The following is an 8,700-nucleotide window of genomic DNA, read 5'->3' as shown; positions in this document are numbered from 1 at the left end:
CGCTTAAACAGTAATGCCCCCTTCACCCATCAGTGTGTATAGTGTTATTATACTACTACTACAACAACAACAACAAAAACAACAACAACAACACAGTACATATCAAGAGTACAGGTCACAGGTCCCCACCACAAGGAGTTTACAGTCTAAAATTTGACTTGGGAGACAACACAGGAAAGGAAGAGAAGGGCAAGCAGAGGTTACTGGGAAAAGATTACGGCATTACTTCAGTTAGTCTTATTTATTTTTGGTTACAGGGTAAACTGTTGTAACGGCTGGAAACAGCAAAAAATGTGGGGTTTCAGGAAAGATTGGAAGAAAATGAGAGGAGGCGTCACACCATCACAGGGATGGGAAAATCTCCTTATCTCAGTTGTCTTCATTCCTAACTTTCCCCAACCTAAGTTCAGTTTGTGACATTTGCACATTGGTTTGTGCCGGGTATACATATATATTTAAAGTCCTTATAAAAATTTACCCGCATTTTACTGTGCCCTTCCGACATACACATTTTGTAAAGCATTTTCCGCATTGCACACCTTTTTGCCAGCAGTTTCACCAAATATAGTGCGCTTTTTAATGTTAGATAGATAGGTCTATGGGTGAGAGGTATATCTCAAAGGCAAATGACCCTTTGCTTAAGTGTGTGTTTGTTTGTGTGTGTGTGTGTATGAGAGAGAGAGAGAGAGAGAGAGAGAGAGAGAGAGAGAGAGAGAGAGAGAGGTGGGAATATGTGTACAGCGGTACCTCGGGTTACAAACTTAATTCATTCCGGAAGTCCATTCTTAACCTAATGCCAGTGTGGTGTAGTGGTTAAGAGCGGTGGACTTGTAATCTGGTGAACCGGGTTCGCTTCCCCATTCCTCCACATGCAGCTGCTGGGTGACCTTGGGCCAGTCACACTTCTTTGAAGTCTCTCAGCCCCACTCATCTCACAGAGTGTTTGTTGTGGGGAAGGAAGGGAAAGGAGAACGTTAGCCGCTTTGAGACTCCTTTGGGTAGTGATAAAGCAGAATATCAAATCCAAATCCAAACTAAAACCATTCTTAACCTGAGGCGTGCTTTCGCTAATGGGGGCCTCCCGCTGCTGCGCGATTTCTGTACTCATCCTGGGGCAAAGTTTGTAACCTGGAGCAACTACTGAAGTGTTTATAACCCAAAGCATTTGTAACCCGAGGCACCACTGTATAAGGTTGCTATAGTTATGCAAGGTATAAAAGGTGTAGGAATCTTTTGTATACGGTCCTTGCAGTCAGCAGTCACAACAAACTCCCAAGCCAGATTTGGCTGCCTCTGACGCAAAGCATCCACAGCTGGCAATGCCTGCGACGTCTTGCATGTTGTACAGGCACTTTTGCGCAGTGCCAATATTTGCCCACTTGAGCGTTAACAGCCTGAACAGTAGCAGCCCTGTCCAAATGGGGCTCCCGTCTCCAGGTGCAAAGACAAGGCACAGAGAGGCTTGGGACTTTCCCAGCCTCTTTGGCAACCGGTCGCTGACACAAGTTGCTCTTTGTGCCTTTTGTGTGCCAGGTTGAAAAGCTCCCACGTATTCCCAAGCACAAAGAAGAAAGGCAGCGTGGCTGAATGGCTGCTGCTCTGGGATGCCTGCCAAGTGCGCTTTTTAATGCGAGAGTACAGGGCTGGCAGCTTTATTTCTGCAGAGATCACCCCTTCCACACTCGGGACACTTACCATATTTTTCGCTCTATAGGATGCACCCGACCATAGGACGCACCTTGTTTTAGAGGGGGAGAACAAGAAAAAAAAATTCTCCCCCTCTCTGCCCAGCGCCCCTCCAGTGAAGCAGCAGGAGGCACTGCGTAGAGGGGGGAGATTTTTTTTCCCCTTGTTCTCCCCCTCTAAAACAAGGTGCCGTTCAAGGTGCGTTCGGTCGCCTTCAGGCGGCTACCTTGGAAGCCTGGAGAGCGAGAGGAGTCGGTGCGGGAGAGGCTGAGGGGGGCTATGGCTTCTTTAGCCCCGTGCACCCTCTCCCGGCTGGAAAGGTTATGCACAGCTAAAGAGGATGCTTCCCGCTCACTGTCTTGGCTTCTGCCATAGCCATGTGCAACCTCTCCAGCCAGGAGAGGCTGAACGGGGCTATGGCTTCTTTAGCCCCGGGCAACCTCTCCGGCAGGCAGAGGATGTGCACAGCTATGGCAATACCCACCTCCCACAAAAGCCCACAGGAGCTGCGCACCCTGTAAGGAGCGTGCGGCTCCTGTGGGCTTTTCTATCAGTAGGGAGAAGGGACTGACTGGCCACGTCAGTCCCTTCTACCTCCTGAGGAAAAGCCCGCAAGAGCTTGTGTGCGGCTTTTGAGGACTTTTCCTGCTTGCCTCCCCCCTGCATGCGCTCCATAGGACGCACACACATTTCCCCTTCATTTTTGGAGGGGGAAAAGTGCGTCCTATAGAGCGAAAAATATGGTACCTGCAGAATGTGAAAGTGGTTGGTTCTGCCGGATGCCTCAATGGCTTGCAATACCGTTATAGGTTGTGAGGGGATCCCCCTAAACCAGGCATAGGCAAACTTGGCCCTCCAGATGTCTTGGGACTACAGTTCCCATCATCCCTGACCACTGGTCCTGTTAGCTAGGGATGATGGGAGTTGTAGTCCCAAATCATCTGGAGGGCCGAGTTTGCCTATGCCTGCCCTAAACCACACCCCTCCAACATTCCTCAGATGAAAATAGGGACATTTCTCACTCCCCCTCCTCAAATGACCCTCCACAACCCCCCATTTTTGGTCATCCTCCCCTCACACAGAACATTTCCTATCAGAAAAGGGGTGAGTGCCACTAAAGGTAAAAGGTAAGGACCCCTGGAGAGTTAACTTCAGTAAAAGGCGACTATGGGGTTGCGGCGCTCATCTCGCTTTCAGGCCGAGGGAGCCGGTGTTTGTCCACAGACAGCTTTCTGGGTCATGTGGCCAGCAGGACTAAACTGCTTCTGGTGCAGCGGAACACCATAATGGAAGCCAGAGTGCACGGAAACACCGTTTACCTTCCCGCCACAGTGGTACCTATTTATCTACTTGCCCTGGCATGCTTTCAAACTGCTAGGTTGGCAGGAGGTGGGACAGAGCAACGGGAGCTCACCCCATCGCGGGGATTCGAACCGCTGACCTTCTGATCAGCAAGCCCAAGAGGCTCAGTGGTTTAGATCACGGAGCCACCCACGTCCTGGTTTGAGTGCCACTGCACCAATGGAACTCAGCACTTATGCCCTCCCCTGTCCTGAGAAAAACCCTACTCCCAATTTTATTTTATATTTTGGTAGATTTACAAAAAGAAAAGGCACATAACAATAAGGAAGTTTCAGAAAGGGGCAAGATTAGACTTGAAACATAGAACTGCAGAGTTGGAAATAACATTTGTGGAAAAACCAGAGGCCTTTTTGTTAGCCATTTTAGGTACAGAGTTTCTGAGAGAGCAGAAAAGATTATTCATGTATGCGACGACAGCAGCGAGACTATTACTGGCCCAGAGATGGAAAGAAGACAAAATTCCAGCCAGAGACGAATGGCTGGTGAAGATGATAGAAATGCCGAAACTGACTGGGATAATCAGGAAGAGGAAATTTTTAAGAAGGAATGGGAAAAATTTATAATGTACTTAAGAGAACACTGCAAACAACTAAAAACTTTGGCAGGATTCATGCAATGCTTGTAATGTACAAAAAACAATGGACAAAATGGAAAAATGGACAATATACTTGTAGTAACTTAGAGAAAATAAGATAAGCAGATAGAAAATTGGATTGTTAATGATAACCATGGAAAGGCAGAGGGAAGCCAAGGGATTCAGAGAATCCTAAATGAGGAGGTGATGGATGGATGTGAATTTAAATTTGTTATGTAAAAACCAATAAAAATATTATTTTAAAAAAGAGTTAGAAGGGACCCTGAGGGTCATCTAGTCCAACCCTTTGCAATGGAGGAATATTTTGCTCAAGGTAGGGCTTGAACCCACAACCTTGAGATTAAGAGTGCACAAAGCATTAAGGGGGGAAAACCAAGACCCCTTCCGCTTAAACTCTGCTCCCTCTTTCTTCTTGCCCACGGAGGCCCTGCCCTTCCTGCCCCTCAGAGCTGGCACATCACACAGGGCGGGGTCTTGGTGATGGCAGCCTCTCTTCCTCCTCACACACCCTCCAGCATCTGCTACAAGCTGCCCAAGTGAATAGGCTGGCAGCAGCAGGCATGGAGAGGCAATGAGATGGTCCCTCACAGCCACTGTTTTCATCTCAGCTGAAGTCTCTCGGCCCCACTTACATCACAGAGTGTTTGTTGTGGGGGAGGAAGGGAAAGGAGATAGTTAGCCGCTTTGAGACTCCTTCGGGTAGTGATAAAGTGGAGTATCAAATCCAAACTCTTCTTCATTGGGAAGACGGGAAAGCAACATAGCCCCACCAGGGCAACCCCACTGGCCCTACTGCTCATGTCCCAAAGAGCTTCTGATCTGAATTTTGCTGCTATGGGAAGACACGGGAGAGGATATTGGATGAAGGTAACAAAAACTGAGGGAGGTGAATGAACAGGAGAGGCAAGAAAGGACCATTGTAAGATAGTTCAGTTTCTTGCATTCCAGGAAGGATGTGTGGATATTATCCATGCAAAACACTGCATAGAGACCCAGAGGCAAGGCAGTGCCATCCTTTGGGGCGGGGTGAGGGCAACTGCTGCAAAGGAACCCAAAGTGATTCAGGAAATTAGAAAGGACGGGGAGACAGATGGGCAGATAAGGGATGCAGCTTTGCTAATAATAAGGACCATTTCCCAACTCATCACTAAAAGTCATAAAGTCTGTTAAAAATGGAGCCTTGGTGCCAGTCAAAAAACACACACAAAAAAAACAAAACACCAAATTGCTATTCATGGCTTGGAAAGACAAGATTCTCCCATCTGTTAGCCAAAGCAGCCTTAATTAATGCATTTGTACAGAATGTGCTCTGCCCGCTCGGCGCAGACAAAGGAAGGCGTGCTAGCCACACAAATCAACCTGTGAATGGGCCGCAGAGAGGGACATGGATTTTATTGTGTCTCGCTAATGAATTTAGATTGCATCTGGTAGCACCAAGTAATAGGTACAAGGCAGCAGGGCCAAAGGACTTTTTTGTGTGCTCAGAAGTGGTTAGCAAACACATGTTCCGAGGCTGGGGTAGAGTAGGGAAGGGAGGGGAGGTAAAATGGGTTGCAGGAAAAGTAGCAGCAGCAACAACAAGCAGTTGAGAAAGGCTTGATGCAACTGCAAAGGTTGTTTGGCACTTCAATAGGAGTGGCTGGGAATACTCTGCCTAGGACGGGGGTAGGCAAACTAAGGCCCGGGGGCAGGATCCGGCCCAATCGCCTTCTAAATCCGGCCCGTAGATGGTCCAGGAATCAGCGTGTTTTTACATGAGTAGACTGTCCTTTTATTTAAAACGCATCTCTGGGTTATTTGTGGGGCTTGGGAATTTGTTCATTTCCCCTCCCAAAATATAGTCCGGCCCCCCACAAGGTCTGAGGGACAGTGGACTGGCCCGCTGCTGGAAAAGTTTGCTGACTAGGATTTAGAAAAGGCCCACCATTGAATGATGGAGGGAGGACTGCCCTATATATTTATTAAGGCAGTAGTGGGGAATCTCAGGCCCAGTAGCGAAATGTGGTCATCGGAATTCTCCCCTCTCTGCCTCTCTTTTGTACCCCAATTATTTTTGCCTGGCTGGAATTGAACTCAGACCCTGTTTCCTGTCCGCCTGAGTGGAGGATACAGAGGGGTGTAGGAGCATGTACAGAAACTAGCCTACTGTACAAAGGTAACATTTACATCCCTAGCCCCACCCACTTTTGCCTCTGGCTCCACCCACCACGGGATGCGGGTGGTGCTGTGGGTTAAACCACAGAGCCTAGGACTTGCCGATCAGAAGGTCGGCGGTTCGAATCCCCGCAACGGGGTGAGCTCCCGTTGCTCGGTCCCTGCTCCTGCCAACCTAGCAGTTCGAAAGCACGTCAAAGTGCAAGTAGATAAATAGGCACCGCTCTGGCGGGAAGGTAAACGGCGTTTCCGTGTGCTGCTCTGGTTCACCAGAAGCGGCTTAGTCATGCTGGCCACATGACCCGGAAGCTGTCTGCGGACAAACGCCAGCTCCCTCGGCCTATAAAGCGAGATGAGCGCGCAACCCCAGAGTCAGTCACGACTGGACCTAATGGTCAGGGGTCCCTTTACCTTTACCTTTTACCACCCACCACTGGCATTTGGCCCCCAGAAGGGATGTGGCCCCTGGGCTGAAAAACATTCCACACTCCTGCTGTATTGAGGAGCGCATGGTCATCAGTGCATTTCCATATGTTCCAAAGTGGGCTGTTTAATGGGCCCTGAAATAAAAGGAAACATTAGCCTAAATGGGAGAAGATAAAGGAGATGGGAGTTGAAGCTGCTCTGGAGACCCAGAATGAGAGATGCATTTAGCAGCCCTCCCAAGTGTCCCAAATTGAATTCCCATTCTTTTAATGGTCAGATGGAGAAAGGCAATTCTCAGTCCAATAAACAGCCATTGTCCATTGACAAAGCGCAGCTCATTGATTGGCTGGAACCTCACTGGCAAGCCTGTCAGTCCTCTATTGTTTCAAATTTAACTAAGGAACGGATCTGCCTAGTCCAGCCGCATCTTCTGTTTCATACATACAAGACCCATTCCTCTAAGATGAGGGTCAGTCGCTTCCACTCAACCAAACCTACCTCGCAGGGTTGTTACTAGGGGGACCCATACATGCCACCTTGAGTTTATTAAAGGAAGGGGGAAATGAAAATGAAATAGCTAAAAATAAGCATTTGGATGCAAAAGCCATAATCCAGGTGTGGGTCAAAGAGAGAGTTTCTTCCCTCCCCTCCTGACAAGACAGAAATACTGTTTTTGGAGGACAGGAGGTGGGCAGGCGTGGAGGACTCCCTGGTCCTGAATGGGGTAACTGGGCACTGAAGGACCAGGTCCCCAGCCTAGGAGTGATTTTGGACTCACAGCTGTCCATGAAGGTGCAGGTCAATTCTGTGTCCAGGGCAGCGTTCTACTAGCTCCATCTGCTGTACAGGCTGAGACCCTACCTGCCCACAGACTGTCTTGCCGGAGTGGTGCATGCTCTGCTTATCTCCCGCTTGGACTACTGCAATGCACTCTATGTGGGGCTACCTTTGAAGGTGACCTGGAAACTGCAATTAATCCAGAATACGGCAGCTAGACTGGTGACTGGGAGTGGCCGCCAAGACCATATAATACTGGTCCTGAAAGACCTACATTGGCTCCCAGTATGTTTACGAGCACAATTCAAAGTGTTGGTGCTGACCTTTAAAGCCCTAAGTGGCTTTGGCCCAGTATACCTGAAGGAGCGTCTCCACCCCCATCATTCAGCCACTGTTTCAGATCACTGAGGTCCAACTCTGAGGGCCTTCTGGAGGTTCCCTCACTGTGAGAAGTAAGGTTACAGGGAGCCAGGCAGAGGACTTTCTTGGTAGCGGCACCCGCCCTGTGGAAGGCCCTCCCATCAGATGTCAAGGAAATAAACAACTATCTGACTTTTAGAAGACATCTGAAGGCAGCCCTGCTTAGGGAAGTTTTTTAATGTTTGATGTTTTATCGTGTTTTTAGTGTTCTGTTGGGAGCCACCCAGAGTCGCTGGGGAAGCCCAGCCACATGGGTGGGGTATAAATAATAAATTAGTAGTAGTAGTAGCAGTAGAGTAAAAATTAACGTATACACTTGGCCCTCAGTGATGTTATAGTGCAGCACTTTTCAAACAAAGACCAGGGACTCCTTGGAAGCTTATCAGGGGATCCTCAGTGATTGGTAATGACAAGCAAGTACCCCCATATTCCTTCAGGCCCTGTTCAGATTGGGACTGGCATGTACCTTACAAATGTCACCGAAGAATTCTTGGGGAGAGGAGTGCTTTTTGACAGTTCTAAATATGCTGACAATCACTGACTGTCATGGCCCTGGGTCAGTCTCTATTTCTTTGGGGGACAAGTCCAGGGACTCAAAGTGGGCGATGGAATTGTCTTCACAACAAGCCCCAGATGTCTATACAGAACGAGAGGCACTGGAGAAAGACGAGTCATTAGAGCAGAGCCTCTCCAGCTCAAAGAGGTTGCTCCTGTTTCAGGCTCTATCTGAGGACACAGAGAGATAGAGAGCTTTATTGTGGTCCATAGGCCCAAAATACACATTGCAGCAATGGTATATACTAAGAGTTATTAAGGTGTAAAGAATGGCTGCTGCTGAACCAACATTTAAGCTCTGCTTCTATGGAGTCTCTAACCTAGAGTCTTGCATGGAGCTGTCCAAGGTGCTACTGAAACTTTGCTAGGTAAAGGTAAAGGGACCCCTGACCATTAGATCCAGTCGTGGCCGACTCTGAGGTTGTGGCACTCATCTCGCTTTATCTGGGGTTGCGGCACTCATCTCGCTTTATTGGCCGAGGGAGCCGGCGTACAGCTTCCGGGTCATGTGGCCAGAATGACTAAGCTGCTTCTGGTGAACCAGAGCAGCGCACGGAAATGCCGTTTACCTTCCCGCCGGAGCGGTACCTATTTATCTTCTTGCACTGGTGTGCTTTCGAACTGCTAGGTTGGCAGGAGCAGGGACCGAGCAACGGGAGCTCACCCCGTCATGGGAATTCAAACCACTGACCTTCTGATTGGCAAGGCCTAGGCTCTGTGGTTTA

This window comes from Podarcis tiliguerta (genome assembly GCF_965153285.1).
Source record: "Podarcis tiliguerta genome assembly, chromosome: 17".
Taxonomy (NCBI): Eukaryota; Metazoa; Chordata; class Lepidosauria; order Squamata; family Lacertidae; genus Podarcis; species Podarcis tiliguerta.
The sequence above is the reverse complement of the archived record's forward strand: the minus strand, read 5'-3'. Positions refer to the sequence as shown.